Source organism: Triturus cristatus, chromosome 7, assembly GCF_964204655.1.
Source record: "Triturus cristatus chromosome 7, aTriCri1.1, whole genome shotgun sequence".
Lineage (NCBI taxonomy): Eukaryota > Metazoa > Chordata > Amphibia > Caudata > Salamandridae > Triturus > Triturus cristatus.
In genome coordinates, this window is record NC_140590.1 from 1,421,229,956 (window position 1) to 1,421,255,539 (window position 25,584).

A 25,584-nucleotide genomic window follows, 5' to 3' on the forward strand; every position below is an offset into this window, starting at 1 on the left:
TATTACATGCTTTTATGTGAAAATGCTGGTGATGGTTCAGGTGGTCTCCCTATTCATGCCCCATATTCCCCCCAATCCCATTCCAGATACTGAGCACATTTACTAGTTTTCTAGTTTTAGAAATGAAAATGTGTGATACAAGTTGAGATGGAAGTCATGGAGTCTGGTTTCAGCAAGTCCCCTTCTTGGACCCCCAGAAGGTCCTATTGTGCATTATATGCAGTTTTCAATGGGCCTGTGACTGCCTAACGTATCTCCGGCTAATTGGCCTGCAGCTTATAAGGGGATGGCTGGAGGAGCAGCCAGGGGACATTGGCTGGTCAGCTGTGGACTGGAAAGGGGGCTGTTACGGTACTTTTTTACATCATTAAAGAAATGCCAAAGTGAAGATGAGCATGACTAAATGCAGAGAATGGCTGAGGGTATGATTCCTTTAGAGCTGTGGAATGGTTCAGAAATGCTGCAGGTGAGGAGAATCTGAACTTAATGGATTGGCTAGTTTTCAGTCGGGTCGAAAACATTCTAGGCTGAATATATGACGTTGCAACGCATGCGTTCACAACACATGCCTTTACAACGTGGTCAGTACAACGACTGCGTTGTTACCACGCATACCATTACAACACAAGTCATTACAACGACTTGCTGTAGGGGGCGCTGGAGTTTGGAATAGTATAATTTACTATTCCAACTCCAGTCTGTGCAACAGTAGGGAAGGTGTTGAATTGCAAATCCAACACCCTAATGCCCCCTACAGCAAGTCGTTGTAATAACTTGCGTTGTAATGGTATGCGAGGTAACAACGCGGTCATTGTACTGACTGTGTTGTAATGGTACCGCGTTGTAGCGACAGTGTTGTAAACGCTGTTTCCCTTCTAGGCTAGAAGGGTAATAGACTATGTGGTTTGCTAGACACCAGTCGTTGATTCTTGTAGAACCTCAAGCTTCCATGAAAATTATCTTGGTGTTCATTGTAACTCTGCTCCCACCAAAACACTACTTGACCATTATTCCCCTTTTAAACCTTAAGTGGTGAATTGCTACACTGATCAACTGCTATTTGTCCTTGCTATTGGGAACCTATCCCAACAATTGTGCAGCTTCACTGTATGCGGATTCTTTTCTCAACCTGTTTCTGTCCACTCCCCAGGTGTGCTTTCCTGAAGTAACAAAAGGGACCTGATTTCATCCGTGCTGTCCAGGAGCAGTACTGTGAAGGTCCACAGTCTCCGATAAGTTGCATACTGTGTGCAGCACATGAAGGAGCCTGCTCCTGCAAAAGAGCATCCTGGTGAGAAGCACTGCAAGTGGAGGGTAAAAGGTCTGCTGGTAAATGAGAAGGTGCTTAGTTCAGATACTGCTGTAGCTGTTCCAATCAACTGGTACACCAAATCCGTCTGCTTTGCATCTAATCACAGCTTGTGGGTAGGTGAACTGGTAAAGCTTGTTCTTCTGCCAGTTGTTGCAAGTAACTATCCCTGTTTGGGGCATTGGTGTCCACTGTGATCCACTCTAGAGCCTGTGAGGAATGTGTAGGAAGTAAAATGTTGATAGTTGTAAAGGGTTCTGAGTTCGCGTTGAGCCAATCACATTTTTCAGAAGGCTGATCAGCTGAGCACAGGAAGGAGCACCGCACCGCGCCAAGGTAGGTTTAGGATTAAAGGGCAGTGGTGGTGTAAAGCATGATGGTTATGCTGCTTGCTCTTAAAGGAGTCCATCATGAGCTCCTTCTGCCATCAGAAATAACAGTGAATATTTCTAACTAGTTCTATCTTGTATTAACTTTTTTTGGTTTTTAGAGGCTGTGTATTTGATAGTTCTGAGGCCTTTGCCTAATTGCTTTTCTCAAGCATGTGGGCTACGCATTTGCGTAGTGCCCCATGAATTGTTGATATTTACACCATGCACAAAAGCAGTCTGTTGAACTAGGATGCTACTGGTTATAGGTAGGTGCATGATTAACACATTGAGAGTGGGTATGCCAGTAGAAACACTAACATGAGTCTTTAGCTAGAAAGTTGGTGGACTGTCTTGCAGCGTCCGGCTCCTTTCACAATGGACGCAAACCTGTGGTGGCTGGTGACTTTTAAAAGTGGGGGGTGTAATCCTTTGTTCATATTCCAATGAGCTTCTTGAAGGGTTCCCTCACACGTTCTTGCACTAAGGGCCTCATTTACAAAGATTTGGTGTAGTGCAGCGCCGCAAATCTTTTGTCTCGAAGGGAGGAATGTATGTCTACGAGATACAGTGCATTCCTATCCTTTCAGCCAGCGCACAATTTGGTGCCTAGCACAAACACAGGAGTGGAAATCCTTGCTAAGCTGAAAGAACAATCAACATTCTTTAGGTCCTTTGAGCGAGCAAATGATTTTTTTGTCTTGGCTGGAACACTGACTCTTCCATGCCAAAGTCTGTATTGCTGCTGTTTATAAAGAAGTCTGTAACGGCTATTAGCCTGGCCAGAGATACTGCTTTAAGTCAGCCAACGTCGCGTAATGCGGTGGTTTGTGGGAGCCACTGGGGAACAAACCACAGCCCTATTTAACTTGGAACCTACCTCATTGGATTAGAAGGTTGACACTCTTATTGAGACGCCACTTGTTGCCCCTATGAGAAGTTACTGGCATTTGGGATAAAATCCCAAAAGAGGAGAGAATTTGTGAAATGTTCTGTTTACAAGTTCAAGATTTTAATCGTGTGTCCGGAGCTACAAAAGGCTAGGCACATTTTTTTAAGACCATCATTAATCAAATGTAACGTTCATTTTACCCATGAGACCCATTTATTTGTCTTGTCTCCACCAAATGAAATGGTCTGTCATAGGATTGATCATTTTTTTTTTACTTTCTTGGCTGTTTATTGGGTAATTTAAATTCTATTGTATTTTTGTCCTAATATTTTTCCTCTTGCTTCATAGGGATGCTTTGCCCTATTTTTTCTCTTGTATGCGGCATTTTGCACTTTGCTGTTTTATATGACTGTTTCATTGTCCCTTGCACTCCGCACAGTATGTATGATAATAGATGTTTGGGAGGCAGCCTTGTACAAAGGAAGAATTATTTATTGAATGTGAAGTATTTCTCGTTTAACCTGTAGTGTGTAATTTTGTGGACATCCGTAGGAGTTCCATATCATAATAAACTTGACTTGACAGACACAGCACCCTGTTCTGCTTTGTTGGCAGGATTGTTTTTGTACAGGAAGGGACATCTGGCTGCACAAAAACAATCCATGGAGGCATTGTCCTTGTTCTGTGTAATGCATTCTGCAGCACAGGGAAAGAAGAAACAACTAGAAGAAATAAATATTTCGCCTGCTCTGGGGAAGTGTAAGGTTCTGGTGCTGCCCCAGGTTTATGTGACTTTGTAAATCTGGGGCAGTGTCAAAATCCATGGGTGTTGCGAGGAAACGCCCACTGCAATGCTCACGGCACGCCTCCTTGACACAGTAAGGCATGCAGCAATTTGCGGTGCCTTGTCTTACCCTTTCTGAGGCCATGCAGGGTGGCTTTGTGTCTCATAGATGTGATTGAGAGGCCTGCATCACCGGAGTGTCTAAAGGGATGCTCTGGCGGTGCAGGCCTTTTGTTTACAGACTCACTCAGTCTTTCTAATTCATGCATCTCACTCATTCTACTCTGACCCATTCTGAATTACTCTGTCTTATTGTGCCTCACACACAGTGATACTCAGTTACTTTCTCTCAGTCTCCCTCACTGACATTGATTCTCACACATACTCTTCTTACTGTCACTTATTCTCACTCACTAACTCCTTCACTGACTTTCTCACTTTAACTCACACCTAGTCACACTGACATTCTCAGTGCTTGAATGGCGCAGGCACCTTCATGCACATGTGTCAGCAATCCATGTCAGTTGCTGCCTCTGTTTGTTGCTGGACCCAAAGCGGGTCTGTATTTTATTTTGATTGTGCCAGGAGTGAATTAATATTCACTCTCCAAACAATATAAATGGAGAGTGTAGCTGTGGAGCCCATAAAGGAGAGGCACCACTGGTCCAGGGACACCATCCATCAAACCAATCCTTTTACTTATCCACCCATCCTTCCTTTCACTTATCCATTCACCCTTTTGCTTAATCTATCCATCCTTTCACTAATCTCTCATCCTCTCTCTCAACCATCGTTCCATCCACTCATACATGCCTCTATGTACCCTTTCACTCACCATCTATTCACTCTTCCATCCTGACATCCATCTACCCTGCCTTTCACTCATCCATTGTTTTACTTATCCACCTTTACATCCATCCTTTCACTCATCCATATTTTCCATTCATCCAGTCATCCTCTCATCCATATTTTCACCATTTCCCTCTTCACCCTAGTTCATTAGGAGTCTGTCTGCCAAGCTGCAGACAGACAAGGCCCATCAAGAACCCCACTCCCTCTGTAGCTGCTAAAGCAGGAAGGTTTGTGGGGGGCAGGGTGATGATCCTGATGCAGTGGTTTAACTGCACACTTAACTCTTAGTCTGCTAGTTTAATTGTTGTCAGCAACTGGTTCCTTCCTTTTCTTGGGCCTCCATTGTCGAGATTGGAACATTGCGTGCTCAGCTGTATAATGTTTTCAAAGTGAAACCAAACACAGTGCTAACCATGCGTTGACGCCTGGAGAGCAGCTCCTGTGATAATCAACACTGTTGCCACCCACTCCCTCCTTGTCCTCAAAGGCCTGTTCCACCCCTAGCCATTGAAGTGCATGGAGTTTTGAAACTCCTCCCAGGTCCACTATTCATGCGCCCCAAGACCAAGTAGAGCAATGGCATTCTAATCCAGCACTCCCTCGTGTAATGTCACTGCTGGAGCTTGTGCCTGCAGATTGAATAAAACCTCACACGCCTGGTGCCTGTGTAGAAGGACATCTTCAGTGTTCACCCAGGAGATTCAGGACACTGCCTTGAAGCAGTAATTTATTTTCAATTGCTGTTTTTTTCCTGTTCTTGCCTCTTCCCAGATGGTGGCAGGGCAACGCCCCTGTTGCCCATGAGCACCAGTCTCCCCTGAAGCAAACTCGTCTGGTAATTCAAATTTCTTGAAGTATCCTAGGCTTTGCATGGACTACTTACTTTTTATTTTTCCTGAACTCTAGGAAAGGCCTGAGCACTCAAGCCATGGTAACTAACAGCTATTGATCTCAGCGAATTTCAGTGAGCACCATAGGTTTCACCCAAATTGTGCCAGTTTACCTTAAGTAGTACACACTCGCTGACCATCCCTTCCACCTCCTCCAATACACAGGCTCCTATTTGCTTTGTAGGAGCCATCTGATCTCCTCTGAAGCACAGATGGTGACCACCATATCCAGGAGGGTGTGGGGGCGTCATGATATTCCTACCCTGCCCACTTTTCTTTGGTTTTTACTTTTTTTGTGGGACTCTGCTTCAAGCAGAGTCTCAAGATGGCTGCCAACTTAACCTGGTTAGTGTTGGCAGCCAATCAAATTTTAGTAGGATCCGAGAGTCCACTGTAAGGACTCGCGTTTCCAGATATCTATTTTTTTTTTAAGTTAAATATCTCAAACAACTGAACGGATTTACACCAAATATCAAAAAGCACGCTTTGTAGACCAACATCTAGCTTTCTGCCAAATTTGGTGTAATTCCGATCAGCGGTTCGGGCTGCAGTTGTGTTAAAAAAATGAAAAATCCCCATAGACATAACATGGGGAAAACTAGTTTTGGGATCCCCTTTTTTTTCTCTGTCCCTGCTTGACAGATCGCCCAAAACTTCCAAACACAGCAGCTGAACCAAAAAGTAGAAGTTTTGTGAAAAATTCGTGAAGATTCATCAAGCGCCACAAAGTTATTGGCGAAACAAAAATAGCTTTTCCTATGGAAACTATGGTCCAAACAATAACTACCTACTGTTCTGTTTTAGTAATGAGAGCACTGTTCACGGGGGGCGTGGCCAGCCAGCCAGCCAAGCATGGCGGACGTGCATCGCTAGAGCTCCGTAGTTCTGCCCCTAATTATCCTGTCACACTCTAGTATCCCCAGCCATCCGAGTGCGCCCAGCTAGCACTCGTGCGCCTGTTCAATGGCAGCCCAAGTCCGGGAACGGGCGAAGGCGGAGAACGCAAGAAACAGTGCGAATACGATTCTGTGAGACCTGGCGCCGAGGGGCGCGCTGCCGAGCACCTCCGGGGACGCAGTCGGCAGTTGCAAGACGCCCGGCCTCCCCCGATCGGCGAGTATATCGCATTGGTCATCGCTGGGGAGGACTGCGGATGCCCACCGTCTGCGCTGCCCCTCCAACGACACCTACGGACCGCTGATGCGACGATGTGCCCCGTGGAGGCCCAGCAGTGAGGCGCACGTGAAGTGGTGAAGCGCCACGGCCTGCAGTAACGGCTCACGAGGCGTGGGCCTGCACACGTGGGGCTGTCGACATAGCTGAGGGGAGGAGGCAAGCTGCTGGGGCCCCCCCTCCCTGGGGATTGCCACCCTACTGGAGTTAACTGGTGGGTGCAGGTGCGAGCGGCCGCTCAGGCGAAAGAAGACAACAGTGAGAACAGCCTGGTGATCCCTGCAGCCGACGACGAGCACGCGGTGTCTGGATCGCTGAGCTGCGGGACAGGCCTGCTGCGGGTACAGGAAGGTAAGCGGCCTGCTCCCCTGACTCGCCACCCACCCGCCAGAACACCTGCCACTAGCGATGGGCAGGGGAAGACTATAAGGATGCCCTAAACCGCACTGGGACCGCTTGCCTGCGTGAGCCGCTGCTCAGACGAAAGAAGACAACTGCTGAAACAGCCTGGCGATCCCCCGCGTCCGACAACGAGCGCGTGGTGGCTGGGTAGCTGAGCTGCGGGACAGGCCAGCTGAGAGTCCATGGAGGTAAGCGGCCTGCTCCCCTGACTTGCCCCTTCCCGCCAGAACAGCTGCCGCAAGCGAAGTGCTTGGGGAGACCACTAACAGGCCCTAAGCCGCATTAAGACCACGTTTTGATGTGGTACATCATAGGACATATGAGCCCTGCAGAGGCCTCGCCGGGGCTCGCGTAGCGCTAAGAAGGAACAAAGGCCTACAGAAGCGGCCCGCGCAGTGCGGGTGGCGCATCGCCCCCTAAATTACTGGATGAGAAGCGATGCGTAGCTGTCATTATTCTCCTCCAGCTCTGACTCTGAGGTGCACCCTGTATTGCTGTGGGGGGGAGGCGGGTGCCCCCTGCGACTGTGCGTTTGGACCTCCCATGTGCCGCTATGGCGGTGTGAAGGGGAGGCGGTGCGGATGACCAAGCGACCTCTGAGGAACACAGCCACTGCTTTGGGTCTGAACTGCGGAGCCAGAGGGAGAGGCTGTTCCACGAGTTCTGAAATGGACAGCTTGCCCCTGACTTACCCCCTCCCCTCGCCTGGACTGGTGCTGCGCTGGGGTACCCAACTCACCCACACACCTTGAATTGCTCCGCGACGACTACACAGGATATAGTGGGGGCTGCCAGCCACCTCCTGGACTGAGTCGTGGGGCTGACCTTGGCCTCCTCTGTGTGGACAGGGCGAGGAGAGCAGCGACACAGAACCTGCCCAGATGCAGATTTGCCTGGAGGTCGGATCAGGCCTAGGCAGTCTTCCTAAGAATCCAAGAGGAGCATTTGCTCCGCGAAGCCCGAACACGAGGAGACACTGTGCGCCTGCAATGCGCTGGTCTGCGCCGTGGGGACGGAGACACAGAAGGAACGTGCACGGTGGGGCCATCCTCTCCCTGTACTGCACCATAAGCCGTCAATCAGTGCCCAGAGACACCTAAGTCTGGAGTCCTAAACAGTGAAACCCTTGGCTCTGACTGTTTGGTCTGAAGAGTCGGCAGTGGAGAACTGGTTCGTTTGTACTACTGATATCAGGCGAGTTTGTTTTGGTTCTTTGTGAATATGGTACCGTTTGGGTTTGAGTTTGGTGCGGTCTAAGGACTGTCTTGATAGAAAGTATTTGCAAATAGTTTGCCAGGTAAAAATATCGACTGTGTTTTTCTTTTGAAAATGCCTGGCTTTAGCAAGTTTTGGAATTTGTGCTGTAGTTGATGTTCTGCAGTTGATGTTCTGCAGATGCTCGGTTGGAAGAAGCTCAACCTGCGCCTCCTAAGGGCAGCCCTAATAGTGTACTTGAAGCTTCAGCAATGTCAGAACTTGTACTGTAAATTCAAAGCTACACAATAATCCACTGAATGACACCGGTGTTAACTTTTTGGAGGCATAGACACTTGCCCCACCTACTCTTTATTTGGGTTTATTATGGTATTTCTAAACTTATATTCCGAGGTAGTTAGACGTGTTGTCCCTTCATTACTACTACCAGCTGTGATGGCTTGTTTTATTTTTGGGTGTGGAAGGGTTGGTGCTTTGCCTGTTAGACCTGGCATCTTTAGTTTGGTTCTCCCCTAACTTTTGGGCTTCAACTCTCCTATTTTTGGTGGTTCTGTTTTTGGAAGATCTTTTTGTTATCTCCGTCTGTGTCGGCTCTGTCTTTGTGTCGGCTCTGTCTTTGTGTCGGCTCTGTCTTTGTGTCGGCTCTGTCTTTGTGTCGGCTCTGTCTTTGTGTCGGCTCTGTCTTTGTGTCGGCTCTGTCTTTGTGTCGGCTCTGTCTTTGTGTCGGCTCTGTCTTTGTGTCGGCTCCGTCTTTGTGTCGGCTCCGTCTTTGTGTCGGCTCCGTCTTTGTGTCGGCTCTGTGTTTGTGTCGCTCCGTCTTTGTGTCGACTCATGATTTGGTTCCACCCTAAAGATTTGCCTTTCACCCTCCAATTTAAAAGAAAAAAATATATAATTTTTATTTTCAAGGAAATAACAATCAGGAGGCACACAGTCAAAGCATATAGACATCCAGGTATTCCATCTTATATTCAGCTTGTTTTTTTAAGACATCTATCGAGTGGGTTGTGAACTACAGTCATCATTGTGTCGTCCCACCCATGCACGTAACACCCCGTAAGCAAATCACATTATTCTGTTACAAATGTCCACTTCACATCATTTCGGCAGGGTCTTGTGTTATAATCGGTAATGTACATAGCTCCCCCCTGTATTTGTTCCATCCTTTCCATAGCCGTATCCATTTTTTCGGGCACCCCCTGCGTACGTATACCGTTTTTTCATCTACCATAGCTATTTCCATGTCTTTACACCATTCTGCGAGTGTGGGGGCAGCTGCTGTACCCCAGTGTCTTGCGATATTCTTTTTTGCCATCATCATTCCCACGGTTGCCCATGTTTGTCGTGTGATATTAAGGTCTGTGGGTTCCCATATATTTAAAAGGCAACGCTTGGGTTCGAGCGGGACTGGGTTATCGCTGAATCGTGTGATTTTCCCCATTACCAATCTCCAATATTTCACTATCACAGGGCATTCCCAGATAGTGTGGAAAAAAGTGCGTGATGCCCCACACCCCCTCAAGCAAAGTGGAGTGTCTGCTCTCCCCATGTGGTGAAGTGTCAGTCGTGTGTAGTACACTCTGTGGAGGATCTTAACTTGTATCAGACGATGTCGGGATGGGATTGCCACTTCCCTGGGTGAGGCTAATGCGTCCTGCCAGTCTGAGTCGTCCAGCTCTCCCAGGTCAGCGACCCATTTATCACGAAGCTTTTGCATGGGGTCAGGTGCGTTATTAATGATTTTCCGGTACGTCATGGAAATTGCCCTTTTGCCCATATGCTCTGTTAGTAGCCTGTCTTCTAGTGGGGATGCCTCGGGTAAGTTGGTGGTGGGCGGGATTGCCGCCTCTAAGGCGTGCTTTATTTGATAATATCGGAAAAGCTCCGTTGGTGCCATCCCATATTTGGATTGGAGTTGCTCGAATGTAATCATCTTCCCCCGTATCCAGAGGTCCCCGACCCTGGAGATGCCGATCGCATCCCATTTGTGGAATCCCTTGCTCTTACTCAGTCTGCCCAGTCTGTTCGTGACCCAAAGTGGAGTGGCCTGTGTGATTTTGTTCTGCCAGTCCAGTTTTCTATGTACTGTTTGCCATATTTGGAGGGTGTGCTTCGTCGGATCTAGCAGGGCCTGCGGTTTACCGTAGATTGCGCGATACAGACCTTCGTCTCCCATTCCTACCCTGTCCAGCCCATAAGCCGGGTCCATGTGAGGGACATGGAGCCAATTATTTATTACGGTTAGTTGGAAAGCCCAATAATAGGTCTGGATATTAGGGAGTGCGATTCCACCATCGTACCATGTTCGACACAGCTTAACCATTGCTATTCGAGCCGGCTTGTTGTCCCAGAGGAGCTTAGTGACCTCTGCTTCTATAGCCCGGAAGTATGATTGGGGAAGCAGGAAAGGGGTATTTTGGAGGGCGTACAGGAAACGTGGTAGAGCCATCATTTTAAAGAGCGCTGCCCTACCTAGGAGTGTTAACGGTAGCGATTTCGAGTACTTAGTGTCTCGCTGCAACCTCTGCAGTGGGGCGTGGAGATTGAGGGCTGTGAATATCTCGGGGCTGTGCGTTGTATGTATCCCTAGGTATTTGAAGTGGTCTGTCACTATTTTAATGTTACAGCCAACTGGTAGTCGAGGTGGGGGGCCGTGTAAAACATAGAGCACTGACTTCGCTCAATTGATAGTGTATCCTGAGAATCTCCCATAGGACTCACAGAGGCAGGACAAGGATCTGCTCGGAGAGGCCAGGTATAGGAGGATATCATCTGCGTACAGCGATATACGGTCTTCATAGTCGGCAGTCCATCGGAGCCCAAGTATGAGCGGGTCCTGCCGTACCCATCCCGCCAGGGCAACCAAGTTGTGTGCCGCGATGTAGTGCAAATTCCCTGGAGATGTGGCCATTCGCCACCACGTGCGCCAGGGGATTAGTGTAGAGGAGTTGTATCCACGAGCAGAACCTGGGGCCAAATCCTAGCATTTTGAGGACAGCAAATAGGAAAGGCCACTCGACCGTGTGGAAGGCCATTCTTGCATCTAATGAGAGTATAATGGCGTCCTCTTGAATCGTGTGCCTGCGTCCCATAACACCATGTAAGCGCCGTAGGTTTAGAGCCATATTTCTCACTGGCATGAAGCCCGATTGGTCGGGGTGTATTAATTTGGGTAGATAAGGCGTGAGTCGGTTGGCCAAGGTTTTGGCCAAAATTTTTGCTTCCGCATTTATCAGGGATATAGGCCTGTAGGAGGTGCAGTCTGTCCGGGGCTTCCCAGGTTTGCAGATGGCCACTATAGTCGCCAAGCGCTGATCTCATGGTAATTCGCCGACCTCCAGGCCCGCCTCAAACATCGTTAAGAGATGGAGTGCCAAGGTCGCAGCGTTACGCTTAAACCATTCCACGGGGATTCCATTGGGGCCGAGGGCCTTCCCCGACTGAAGTTTATGAATTGCTAAGGCCAGTTCGTCTGCCGTAAGCTTTGCTTCTAGAAGTTGAGACTCCGCCTCCGCTAGTTTAGGCTGTCTGATGTCACGGAGGAAGTCATCTAGCTCCTCCTGCGTGTGTGAATGTGCGGAGGCATAGACTTGTTCGTAATGTTGTGCTAGGAGATCTACCACCTCCTGTGGGCTCTGCGTGGTATCTCCCGTGGGCAGGCTGAGTTCTGCAACCCATCTGTCCGTGGTCTCGCGCTTATCAAGCCAGACTAGCAGTTTGCCAGCTTTTTCGCCCATTTCGTATATCGTATGTTGTGTTGCCGATAGCCGTGACTTAGTATCTTCCCACAGATGGCCTTTGTATTCTTGCTGTTTGACCAATAGCCTATGTGTGAGATCGTCAGAGGGCTCTGAGCCCAGATCCCTCTCCAGATTGGCGATCTCTCCCTCAAGTGTCTCCATTTGCTTGGATTTTTCTCTCTTATGTCGTGTTATGAGAGAGATTGCCTGCCCCCGGAATACGGTTTTGTATGCCTCCCATAGGGTAAGCGGTGAGGGGACTGAGGTTTCGTTTTCGGTAAAATAATACGTGGTAGCTTCTAATAGACCCTTCGCTATTGCTGGATTTTTCAAATATCCAGGATAGATCGGGTATGTCCTACGTGTATTTAGTGTGTGCCAAGTGTAAATGGTGCTAAGTGGGGAATGGTCGGAGATACCTCTCGCCAGGTGGGAAACCTCCGAGAAGTGTGCTATCTCACCTGCCGGTGCCAATATGTGATCTATTCGTGAGAAGCTGTTATGGGCGCCCGAGTGGAATGTGTATTGTCGCTCCTGCGGGTGACGGTGCCTCCAAACATCCGCGAGGCCCAGTGTCTCCATGAAGTCCGTGAGTGCTGAGTGTGCCCTATGCTGATGTCATGGAGGTGTGCGGTCGATGGTGTCATCCAACGTAGCGTTGAGATCGCCATCGATAATTAAATTGCCCTGGGGGAGCTGTAGTAGGAACGCTCCCAGCGCCGGGTATGTCATAGAGTGGAGTGCTTGGGGGGAGATAGACTGAGACTATGTTAAGTAGACGGCCCTCCCATTGACATGTCAGTGCCGCGAACCGGCCCTGGTCATCTGTATATGTCTTTTTGTCTACAATTGGGCACTGTTTTCTGATGAGAATCCCCACCCCGCGAGAGCCGGTCGTAAACTCAGAGTGGACCGCTAGTTTGAAACCCCATCTGTCAAGTGCTTTACATGTAGCCCTCGTCCGTCAGATGGGTCTCTTGCAACAGTGTTATCGCTGGCGCCTTATGCTTTAGATATTGGAGGACTAATCCGCGCTATAGCTTGTCGCGGAGGCCATTCACATTCCAGGAAATTATAGGCAGGACTTGCATGCGCCTTTGGTCTTGCTGGGGTGCGTCAGGAGTAGTGATCATGTGGTGTGGTGCTGGTGTGGAAGGAACGGTCTAGATGACTGTGGAATTCCGGTGAAGTTGTCTACACAAACTGATAGTGCGCCTGAAAACCTGACAAAACAAACCAATGAACCAAAATAAAACGCCCCTTATTAACCCTGGATCCCTCCCCCCTCCCTGCTTCCCTGCAAGACGGTATAGAAACTGCCCGCCACCCCAACTTTGCAGAGGGCCTAAATCCCGTTACCCAACACATCTGTAGGGGGAGAAGAGCGTCCACCAGATGTCCCCGTTTATGAGCCTCAGCACAGGATTGATGATCCATAATGCTTGGTATGAAGAGATCATAGGTAGCCGGAGAGTGTCATTGATTCTCCATTTTTGTCTCGCCGAGCGAGGCTCGACTTCAGGCAGTGTCAACTAGGTTCGGTCTTTGCTGACCAAGTGTTCACTTACTACATAGTTGTCCGGTTCGCTGCCTCTTGGAGTTCACCATTAAGTCCGTATTTGGCCATTGCCTTCGACTTGTGACCCCTGCTTTCTCCGTGAATGTCCAGACGTCAGGGCGGGGTCCGCTGCTCGACGGCCTGGCTGTTCACCGCCACTGCCCGCTCCAGTTAGTCGTGGGATTGCGACCCCGGTGGTGTGCGGCTATCACCGCTCTTACCTCGCCCGGTCCCACCACGGTCGGAGACTTGTCACCCTCCAATTTTTGATGGTTCTGTTTTTGGATTCTGTTTTTTCCAGCTCAGTATTTGGTGACTCAATATTTGTCGGCTGACTTTTTGTCAGCTCAATATGTAGTAGTTCAGTCTGTGGCGGCTCAGTTGTTGGCGCTTCTTTCTATTATTGTGTATTTTTTATGTACATCTTAATGCTGTTATAGCTACTAACTGAACCACTGTTATGTTAACAGAATACTGTTTTGCTGTCTAAGTTAAGTCTTCCAGGGCTTATGGTCTTGTACACATTGGTTTGTTATGTTCTGAAAATATTTAAGAAATATTTATTTAAAATCTTTGTTTAGTCAAACAGGCTTAAAGAATGGTGTTACCATTTGACAAGCTGTTGGGTGTCTTTATGCAACTTTAAGACATGTGAACATAAGGATCCTGGGTAATGACTGGTATGATTCATGTGTACTTGTGGCATTTTACCCCTTATTCAAAATATTAATTTTGTTACTCAATATCTGCAAATGTAAGGCCTCATATTAATCTGGATATTAATATTTCAGAAAATGCCTCTCAAAACTCAATATAATGCCTTGGCCAGGGTTCCAAAAAATTTATAAGATGACAGTGGCTAGAGCGATATTGAGAGGTTGAGGTAGCCTGATTGCGAGGTTTAGAAACTAATGAAAGATCACATTCCCTGTGGGTAGCCAAAAAGGTAGGATTACTTGAGCAACTGCCCATGCCTAAATACCTGTGGTGTACTCAAAGCTTCAGCAGTGTCAGAATTGGTACTGAACATTTAATAAAGCTACATGATGAGCCATTGCAAGGAGGCTGGTGTTAACTTTTTGGAGGCATAGACACCTGCTGCCACCTGCTCTTCATTTGAGTTTATTATGATAGTTCTAGGCTTTTTATATTCCAAGGTAGTCAGATGTATTGTCCCTTCATTACTACCAGCTGTGATGTCTTGTTTTGTTTGGGGAAGCGGGGTGGTTATTTGCTTGTTAGACCTGGCCCTTTGGCATGGTTCCCGCCTAACTTTTGGGCTTCAACACTCCTATTTTTGGAGGCTCAGTATATTTGGCGGCTCAGTATAAGCTGTGTTTCCTGAATGGCTGTGCTTCTTGGGTGTATTTCTATTGCGTTGCCTTTCTATAGTGGGGCCTTTCTTTTGATAGACATCTTAATGCACCGCACTCGGCTAGGAGGAATTGATTTATGTGGTTCCGTCGACACTCCGGCTTTCGAAAACGCGCTACGTCTTATGAGATACTGCACGGCATCCTGACCCTTTTGGACACCGTTTGGCAATTTTTTGATGATTTTTCCCCTGTGGAACGGAATTAGAACCACGAGATATAAGCATTTTACTCTAGAGACAGAGCCTTGAAAAAGTCGCGGGATACTACCCATGTTGCGACGAAACACGTGTCGGCTGCCTTTGTTTTAAGAGATCTCTCAGCCTGGAGACATACAGGAATAAAGAACAAGAAACATCACCTGCATTGTTGATATTTGTACTTATTGTTGTACCTTGATCCATCATTTGTGAAGTTACTGTTTGGACGAGTGCTGGGGATTTGCATATACATTTTGGAATGTTTTTGTTGACCTTGGTCACGAAGATTTAATTTTGGGGAGGTCAGTGGTTCTCCCTACACTGCGAGCACCGTCACCCAGATGTAGATATCTTTATTACTTATTAGTCAATTTCTTCTTAGTGGCGCCCATATACCTACAAATATACCACTGTAACTAGCTCAGACATCTTAATGCTGTCATTACCAGTAACTGTACCTCAATAATATTAACTGAATACTGCTGTCCTGTCTCTGAGCTAAGGCTGCCGGCGCTTATGGTCTCGTACACATTGGTTTGTATGTGTTGAAAAAATGTAATAAAGATTGTGATTTAAAAAGCTTTGTTTAGTCAAATAAGCTTAGAGAATGGTGATTCTGTCTGAAAAGGGTGTGGCTGTTTTTATGCCACTTTAAGACATATATTCATAAGGATCCTGATTAAGGACTATTGTATGATTCATTTGTACGTGTCATCTTATGGAATTTTACCCCCATTAGAATTCTGAATTTTATTACTCAATATCTGCAAATTCAAGTCCACATATTGAATTGTACCTTAAAGTCTTAAAATGTGGCACAAAAATCAATGTAATGTCTTCCCCAGAGTACCAAACAATTGTTAAGATGAAGTGGGGAGAGGAACAGTGAGAGCTCTAGGTAGCCTGAAAAGAGGTTAAGAAACTGATGGAAGATTACTTTCACTGGAGTTCAGACGAAAAGGTAGGACACGTTGATCAGCTGCCTATGCCTTTATACCTCTGGTGTACTTGAAGCTTCAAGGTTTGCAGAGGTGCCCTACTTTCCCAAAGGGACATTGAAGCTTCAGCAATGTCAGAATTGGAACTGTAAATTCAAAAGCTACATAAAAAGCCATTGCAAGAAGGTTGTAGTTTTTTTTGTGAGGCATAGACACCTCCCGGCACCTATTCTTTATTTGGGTATATTATTATTGTTCTTGACTAATTATATTCCAAGCAATTCAGATATGTTGCCCTTTAATTACTACTACCAGCTGTAATGGCTTTTTTTTTTATGGGTTTGTTCTAGTCCTGGCATCATTGGCAAGGTTCTCCCTTAACTTTTTGCCTTCAATGCTCCTGTTTTTGGCAGCTCTGTTTTTGGGAGCTCAGTATTTTGCGGCTCAGTATTTGTCGGCCCAGTGATTGTCATGACTTGCTCTCTGCGTTCTCATGTCCACCACCAGGGGGATGAACTGTGGGACTCTCCAGTGTTCTAATAAGCTTTCAGACCCTCCCCTTCATGTATATACTGACTTCCAGCCATTTGGACACTATTTGGTAATTGACATCCATTCCCAATCCATGCCAGGTTTTGTGGAATCCAGTCTGCTCATGCTGGAAACTCTATTACCTATAATCCCCTGCTCACTGCTTTGTCTCCACCCCTGCAGGCCAAGGATGGGTGGAGGAATTCAGCTCATCTGTGGCTGGCTGCGGCTAGCCTGCTCACACCTGATGCGCATGAATACTGTGAGCTCTTTTAAGCCCCAGCTCCCTTTAGCCCAGTGTTGATCATTGTAGCTGTTTTCCGGTTAGACCAGTCCTTGTTCCTGAGCTTTTGCTATTCCTTGATTCCTGAGCTATAGTTAATCCGTGTTCCTTGATTCCTGAGCTATAACTATTCCTTGCACTTGAATTAGCACTGCCTGCAGTGCTACCTTGTTTCCTGAGTTCCTGAGCTATAGCTATTCCTTGTACCTGAATTATCACTGCTACCTTGTTTCCTGCAAAAACAACAGTTGATGGACAGAATGCAGAACAATGTCATACATTCACCCCAGTCAGAGATCTGGGCCTAAATCCATTGTTTTTTTGCTCACCATGCCATTCCAGTTTGAACCCAGCCATATTCAAATCAGTCTTGACCCTGTGCCTCATGGGAACAGTCCAGCCCGAAATGCCAAGCCAGGTCCTCCCTGGCCTGGAAACAAGCATCCTAGGACCGGTTTCAGGGGTCTCCCCTCTTCAGCCAGGATAGCTTGATTCCAGTGGCATGGAGAGCACGGCAGCCACATCTGGGCATACCCGTCACACTCGGGGTGACAAATGCAAAAACAACAGTTGATGGACAGAATGCAGCACAATGTCATACATTCACCCCAGTACAGAGATCTGGGCCTAAATCCATAGTTTTTTTGCTCACCATGCCATTCCAGTTTGAACCCAGCCATATGCAAATCAGTCTTGACCCTGTGCCTCATGGGAACAGTCCAGCCCGAACTGCCAAGCCAGGTCCTTCCTGGACTGGAAACAAGTATATATTGGTGGCTCTGTGTATTGGCGGCTCTGTGTATTGGCGGCTCTGTGTATTTTACGGCTCTGTGTATTGGCGGCTCTGTGTATTGGCGGCTCTGTGTATTGGTGGCTCTGTGTATTGGTGGCTCTTTGGATTTGTTGCTCGGTGTATCGGCAGTTCGGTGTATTGGTGTTTTTGGCTTGCCTTGTTTTAGACGGCTCATTTTTTGGCTTGCCTTTCTATTACTGGCTCAGTTTTTGGCTTGCCTTGCTTTTGGCGGCACAGTTTTTGGCTTGCCTTGTTTTTGGTCGCTCACTTTTTGGCTTGCCTTGCATTCGACGGCTCAGTTTTTGGCTTGCCTTGTTTACGGCAGCTCCGTTTTTGTCTTGGCTTGCTTTTGGCGGCTCAGTTTTTGGCTTGGCTTGCTTTTGGCGGCTCAGTTTTTGTCTTGCCTTGCTTTTGGCGGCTTTTTTGTACATGTTCCCCTCAAAATTCACTGCAATGTCTCACCCAGGTTTTAAAAAAATTGATACGGTGACAGTGGATAGGTAGGACACCTTGAGCAACTGCTAATGCGTTAATACCTCTGAAGCTTCAGCAATGTCAGAATTGGAACTGAAAATGTAAAAGCTATACAGCAAGCCACTGCGGCGGCTCTGTGTATTGGCCCCTCTGTGAATTGGCGGCTCTGTGTATTGCGGCTCTGTGTATTGCGGCTCTGTGTATGGCGGCTCTGTGTATTGGTAGATCTGTGTATTGGCAGCTCGGTGTATTGGCGGGCCAGTGCTTGGCGGCCCAATGTATGTCGACCCAGTGCATGGCGACCCAATGCTTGGCGGCCCAGTGCTTGGCGGCTCAGATTTTTGGCAACTCTGTTTTTGGCTTGCCTTGTTTTTGGCGGCTCAGTTTTTGGCTTGCCTTACAATTGGTGGCTCAGTTTTTGGCTTGCCTTGCTTTTGGCGGCTAAGTTTGTGGCTTGCCTTGTTTTTGGGAGCTCTGTTTTTGGCTTGCCTTGCTATTAGCGGCTCAGTTTTTGGCTTACCTTGCTTTTGACGGCTCAGTTTTTGGCTTGTCTTGTTTTGGCTGCTCAGTTTTTGGCTTGCCTTCTTTTTGGCTGCTCAGTTTTTGGCTTGCCTTGCTATTAGCGGCTCAGTTTTTGGCTTGCCTATTTTTTGGCGGCTCTGTTTTTGGCTTACCTTGCTATTACTGGCTCAGTTTTTGGCGGCACAGTTTTTGGCTTGCCTTGCTTTTGGCGGCACAGTTTTTGGCTTGCCTTGTTTTTGGCGGCTCAGTTTTTGGCATGTCTTGCTTTTGGCGGCTCAGTTTTTGGCTTGCCTTGCTATTAGCGGCTCAGTTTTTGGCTTGCCTTCCTTTTGGCGGCACAGTTTTTGGCTTGCCTTGTTTTTGGAGGCACAGTTTTTGGCTTGCCTTGTTTTTGGACGCTCAGTTTTTGGCTTGCCTGGCTTTTGACAGCTCAGTTTTTGGCTAGTCTTGCTTTTGGCTGCTCAGTTTTTGGCTTGCCTTGTTTTTGGCAGCCCAGTTTTTGGCTTGCCTTGTTTTTGGCCGCTCAGTTTTTGAATTGCCTTCCTTTTGGCGGCACAGTTTTGGCTTGCCTTGTTTTTGGACGCTCAGTTTTTGGCTTGCCTTGTTTTTGGCCGCTCAGTTTTTGGCTTGCCTTGCTTTTGACGGCTCAGTTTTTGGCTTGCCTTGCTTTTGGCGGCTTTTTTGTACATGTTCCCCTCAAAATTCACTGCAATGTCTCACCCAGGTTTTAAAAAAATTGATACGGTGACAGTGGATAGGTAGGACACCTTGAGCAACTGCTAATGCGTTAATACCTCTGAAGCTTCAGCAATGTCAGAATTGGAACTGAAAATGTAAAAGCTATACAGCAAGCCACTGCGGCGGCTCTGTGTATTGGCGGCTCTGTGTATTGCGGCTCTGTGTATTGGCGGCTCTGTGTATTGGTAGATCTGTGTATTGGCAGCTCGGTGTATTGGCGGGCCAGTGCTTGGCGGCCCAATGTATGTCGACCCAGTGCATGGCGACCCAATGCTTGGCGGCCCAGTGCTTGGCGGCTCAGATTTTTGGCAACTCTGTTTTTGGCTTGCCTTGTTTTTGGCGGCTCAGTTTTTGGCGGCTCAGTTTTTGGCTTGCCTTGCTTTTGGCAGCTAAGTTTGTGGCTTGCCTTGTTTTTGGGAGCTCTGTTTTTGGCTTGCCTTGCTATTAGCGGCTCAGTTTTTGGCTTACCTTGCTTTTGACGGCTCAGTTTTTGGCTTGTCTTGTTTTGGCTGCTCAGTTTTTGGCTTGCCTTCTTTTTGGCTGCTCAGTTTTTGGCTTGCCTTGCTATTAGCGGCTCAGTTTTTGGCTTGCCTTGTTTTTGGCGGCTCAGTTTTTGGCATGTCTTGCTTTTGGCGGCTCAGTTTTTGGCTTGCCTTGCTATTAGCGGCTCAGTTTTTGGCTTGCCTTCCTTTTGGCGGCACAGTTTTTGGCTTGCCTTGTTTTTGGAGGCACAGTTTTTGGCTTGCCTTGTTTTTGGACGCTCAGTTTTTGGCTTGCCTGGCTTTTGACAGCTCAGTTTTTGGCTAGTCTTGCTTTTGGCTGCTCAGTTTTTGGCTTGCCTTGTTTTTGGCAGCCCAGTTTTTGGCTTGCCTTGTTTTTGGCCGCTCAGTTTTTGAATTGCCTTCCTTTTGGCGGCACAGTTTTGGCTTGCCTTGTTTTTGGACGCTCAGTTTTTGGCTTGCCTTGTTTTTGGCCGCTCAGTTTTTGGCTTGCCTTGCTTTTGACGGCTCAGTTTTTGGCTTGCCTTGCTTTTGGCGGCTTTTTTGTACATGTTCCCCTCAAAATTCACTGCAATGTCTCACCCAGGTTTTAAAAAAATTGATACGGTGACAGTGGATAGGTAGGACACCTTGAGCAACTGCTAATGCGTTAATACCTCTGAAGCTTCAGCAATGTCAGAATTGGAACTGAAAATGTAAAAGCTATACAGCAAGCCACTGCGGCGGCTCTGTGTATTGGCGGCTCTGTGTATTGCGGCTCTGTGTATTGGCGGCTCTGTGTATTGGTAGATCTGTGTATTGGCAGCTCGGTGTATTGGCGGGCCAGTGCTTGGCGGCCCAATGTATGTCGACCCAGTGCATGGCGACCCAATGCTTGGCGGCCCAGTGCTTGGCGGCTCAGATTTTTGGCAACTCTGTTTTTGGCTTGCCTTGTTTTTGGCGGCTCAGTTTTTGGCGGCTCAGTTTTTGGCTTGCCTTGCTTTTGGCAGCTAAGTTTGTGGCTTGCCTTGTTTTTGGGAGCTCTGTTTTTGGCTTGCCTTGCTATTAGCGGCTCAGTTTTTGGCTTACCTTGCTTTTGACGGCTCAGTTTTTGGCTTGTCTTGTTTTGGCTGCTCAGTTTTTGGCTTGCCTTCTTTTTGGCTGCTCAGTTTTTGGCTTGCCTTGCTATTAGCGGCTCAGTTTTTGGCTTGCCTTGTTTTTGGCGGCTCTGTTTTTGGCTTACCTTGCTATTACTGGCTCAGTTTTTGGCTTGCCTTGCTTTTGGTGGCACAGTTTTTGGCTTGCCTTGCTTTTGGCGGCACAGTTTTTGGCTTGCCTTGTTTTTGGCGGCTCAGTTTTTGGCATGTCTTGCTTTTGGCGGCTCAGTTTTTGGCTTGCCTTGCTATTAGCGGCTCAGTTTTTGGCTTGCCTTCCTTTTGGCGGCACAGTTTTTGGCTTGCCTTGTTTTTGGAGGCACAGTTTTTGGCTTGCCTTGTTTTTGGACGCTCAGTTTTTGGCTTGCCTGGCTTTTGACAGCTCAGTTTTTGGCTAGTCTTGCTTTTGGCTGCTCAGTTTTTGGCTTGCCTTGTTTTTGGCTTGCCTTGTTTTTGGCCGCTCAGTTTTTGAATTGCCTTCCTTTTGGCGGCACAGTTTTGACTTGCCTTGTTTTTGGACGCTCAGTTTTTGGCTTGCCTTGTTTTTGGCCGCTCAGTTTTTGGCTTGCCTTGCTTTTGACGGCTCAGTTTTTGGCTTGCCTTGTTTTTGGCGGCTTCGTTTTTGGCTTGCCTTGTTTTTGGCGGCTCAGTTTTTGGCCTGCCTTGCTTTTGGCCGCTCAGTTTTTGGCTAGCCTTGTTTTTGGCGGCCCAATTTTTGGCTTGCCTTGCTATTGGCGGCCCAGTTTTTGGCTTGCCTTGTTTTTGGTGGCTTCGTTTTTCGCTTGCCTTGTTTTGGACGGCTCTGTTTTTTGCTTGCCTTGTTTTGGGCCGCTCCTTTTTTGGCTTGCCTTGTTTTTGGGCGGCTCTGTTTTTGGCTTGCCTTGTTTTTGGCGGCTCAGGTTTTTGGCTTGTCTTGCTTTTGGCGGCCCAGTTTTTGGCTTGCCTTGTTTTTGGTGGCTCCGTTTTTTGCTTGCCTTGTTTTTGGGCGGCTCTGTTTTTGGCTTGCCTTGTTTTTGGCGGCTCAGGTTTTTGGCTTGTCTTGCTTTTGGCGGCACAGTTTTTGGCTTGCCTTTGCTATTAGTGGCTCAGTTTTTGGCTTGCCTTCCTTTTGGCGGCACAGTTTTTGGCTTGCCTTGTTTTTGGCTGCTCAGTTTTTGGCTTGCCTTGTTTTTGGCGGCTCAGTTTTTGGCCTGCCTTGCTTTTGGCCGCTCAGTTTTTGGCTAGCCTTGCTTTTGGTGGCTCAGTTTTTGGCATGCATTGTTTTTGGCGGCTCAGTTTTTTCTTGCCTTGTTTTTGACGGTTCAGTGTTTTTCTTCCCTTTTTTTGAGCGGCTTTTTTGTGCATTTCTTTTGATGGGAATGTTGATGCTGTTATTGCCACTAACCATACCTCTATTTTGTTTACAGAATACTGCTGTTATATCTGAGTTAAGCCTACCAGCGCATATGGTCTTTTCACATTGGTTTATGTGCTGAACAAATGTTGTAAAAATATTTATTTAAAACACATTGTTCAGCCACATTGGCTTAGAGAATGGTGATCCCTTCTGACAAGGTGTTGGGCATCTTTAAGCCACTCTAATACATCTATTCATAAGGATCCTAGGTAAGGAGTTGGGTATGATTCATGTGTACTTGTGTCATCTAATAGATAATAAACTCTCTTGCCCAGGATTCCCAAAAAATTGATAAGATGACAGTGGATAGAGCGACAGTGAGAGGTAGTGTTATCCTGAATAGAGAGGTTAAGAAATGGTAGGACACCTTGAGCAACTGCCCATGCCTTAATACCTCTGGGGCACTTGAAGCATCAGCAATGTCAGAATTGGAACTGAAAATTTAAAAGCTACACAGCAAGCCCCTGCGGCGGCTCTGTGTATTGGCAGCTCTGTGTATCGGCGGCTCTGTGTATTGGTGGCTCTGTGTGTTGGCGGGTAGTGCTTGGCGGCCAGTGCTTGGTGGCCCAGTGCTTGGCAGCCCAGTGCTTGGCGGCTCAATTTTTGGCTTGCCTTGTTTTTGGCTTGCCTTGCTTTTGGCTACTCCGTTTTTGGCTTGCCTTGCTTTTGACGGCTCCGTTTTTGGCTAGCCTTGCTTTTGGTGGCTCAGTACTTGGCTTGCCTTGTTTTTGGTGGCCCAATTTTTGGCTTGCCTTGCTATTGGCGGCCCAGTTTTTGGCTTGCCTTGTTTTTGGTGGCTCCGTTTTTTGCTTGCCTTGTTTTGGGCGGCTCTGTTTTTTGCTTGCCTTGTTTTGGGCGGCTCCTTTTTTTGCTTGTCTTGCTATTCGCTGCTCAGTTTTTGGCTTGCCTTGCGTTTGGCGGCTCCGTTTTTGGCTTGCCTTTCTTTTGGCCACTTAGTTTTTGGCTTGCCTTATTGTGGGTGGTTCAGTTTTGGGCGGTTCAGTTTTTGGCAGCTCAGTTTTTGGCTTGCCTTGTTTTTGGCAGCTCAGTTTTTTGGCTCGCTTTGTTTTTGGCTGCTCAGTTTTTGGCTTGCCTTGTTTTTGGCGGGTCCGTTTTTGGCTTGCCTCGCTATTAGTGGCTCAGTTTTTGGGTTGCCTTGCATTTGGTGGCTCAGTTTTTGGCTTGCCTTTTTTTTGGCGGCCCAGTTTGAGGCTTGCCTTGTTTTTGGCGGCTCCGTTTTTGGCTTGCCTTGTTTTTGGCGGCTCCGTTTTTGGCTTGCCTTGTTTTTGGCGGCTCAGTTTTTGGCTTGCCTTGCTATTGGCGGCTCAGTTTTTGGCTTGCTTTGTTTTTGCCGGCTCAGTTTTTGGATTGCCTTGTTTTTGGCGTCTCAGGTTTTTGGCTTGCCTCGCTATTAGCGTCTCAGTTTTTGGCTTGCCTTGCTTTTGGCGGCTCCGTTTTTGGCTTAGCTTGCTTTTGGCGGCTCAGTTTTCGTCTTGCCTAGCTTTTGGCGGCTCAGTTTTTAGCTTGCCTTGTTTTTGGGGGCTCAGTTTTAGGCTTGCCTTGTTTTTGGCGGCTTTTTTGTACATTTCTTTTGATGGGAATTTTGATGCTGTTATTGGCACTAACCATACCTCTATTTTGTTTACAGAATACTGCTGTCATATCTTTCTCCTCAGAACTGAGTTCTCTAGTTCCGGTCATATTTGACAGCTCAATGCTGTAATTCCTCCTACTATATTTGATCTCATTATGGTTTTATATGATTGTTCACTGCATATTTCTGTTTTGTTCTTCTTACAGCCAGTGTTATGTAAAGCGCTCTGATATCCGCAAGGATCTTGTTCGCGCTCTATAAAACTTTCTAAATAAAATAAATAAAAAAAATCTGAGTTAAGCCTACCAGCGCATATGGTCTTTTTCACATTGGTTTATGTGCTGAACAAATGTAAAAATATTTACTTAAAAAACATTTTTCTGTCAAATCGGCTTAGAGAATGGTGATCCCATCTGACAAGGTGTTGGGCATCTTTAAGCCACTCTAATACATATATTCATAAGGATCCTGAAAAAAGGACTGGGGTATGATTCATGTGTACTTGTGTCATCTTATATATAATAAACTCTCACGCCCAGGGTTCCAAAACAATTGATAACATGACAGTGGATAGAGCGACAGTGAGAAGTAGAGGTTTCCTGAAAAGTGGGGTTAAGAAATGGTAGGACGCCTTGAGCAACTGCCAGTCACTTAATACCTATAGTGTACTTGAAGCTTCAGCAATGTCAGCATTGGTATTGTAAACTCAAAAGCTACACGACAAGAAACTGCAAGGAGGCTGGTTTTGACTTTTGGGAAGCGTAGGCCCTGCCTCCACCTACTCTTTATTTGGGTTTATTATAGTTCTTGAATTCTTATATTACAAGGTAGTCCGATGTGTTGCCCCTTCATCAGTACCAGCTGAGATTGCTTGTTTTTTGGGGGGATGTTGGGGATTTGTTAGAAAAGAGGTCTTCAAATTTTTTGATTGCTAGACCCCTGTCATATTTTTTTTTTAGGTGTTAAGACTCCCTCCTTACAAAAATGTCTAGAACCTAGAACTCCTCAACAACCATAATCGCCCCCAATTTCCATGCCAAATCATATTTACGGTGGTGAAATAATACTAAATAATATCTAGCAAACCAAAGGTCAGGGGGTAACTGGTGAAGTGTCAGAGGCTTACCATAAACATTTTTTAAAAAAATTAAAGTCCCGAAAAAGAATTACCTAAAAATGCACAATGTTACTTTCTTTTTCCCAAACAAAACATAATTTGATAAAACGTATTCAGATAACACCTTTCTAAACTAATGTGATGTGTGTGCCTGTTTTTCTCCAGAGAAACAGTCAACCTGTGGTTGCATCTTGGGTGTTAAACTGGTACTGAACCACTTTAACATCCAAAAATAGCAATAAGCAACAAAAAGGTGGCCAGTCCAGGTTTGCAAAGGGCCTTCTACTGTGCAGCAACACATGTCGCTGCCTTTTAATAACTGTTCAACCTTTTCAGTAATAAAAAATTGTTTTGTGTTAAAATCATCAGATTTTGCATTAGATGATGGATTATGTGGTAAATGCTGCAAATCTATAATGGTGCCAAAATCACCACGCAATCGCATATTTCAAGTGGCCATGGGCTGCAACTTTACTGCAAAGTATCCAAAGAGAGTCATACAATATTTCATGAGATACTGATTGTTTGGCTTTTACAGCTGCATAGAACTGGAGGTTGCTGAACATCGTTCATCGTAATTAAAACATACCATTTACAATCATCAATGATGAACTGTGAGGTCCAAGTAGGATGCTTTCTTTAACTCCAGGGGAGCAAGTGGTCCCTTAATCTTCTTTCATACTGGTTTTCTATTTTTTTTTATTTTTTTTATATGAAAACTGATGCTTATATTCTAGCAAAAACGGACTCCTGTTTATATTATCTTGCATCTGCTGTTAACTTTAGTCATGTTTCGGCCGGTGGGGTAG

At 46.7% G+C, this 25,584-nt stretch overlaps 1 long non-coding RNA gene across 1 annotated transcript in view; it reads left to right on the forward strand.

The window, feature by feature from the left end:
- The window catches only part of LOC146812136 (uncharacterized), a 146,100-nt gene that overhangs the window by 11,345 nt on the left and 109,171 nt on the right, over positions 1-25,584 (forward strand). The window contains exon 3 of the long non-coding RNA XR_014965873.1: positions 1,151-1,425. This is a non-coding gene — a long non-coding RNA (uncharacterized LOC146812136). The remainder of the gene's footprint in view (positions 1-1,150; positions 1,426-25,584) is intronic.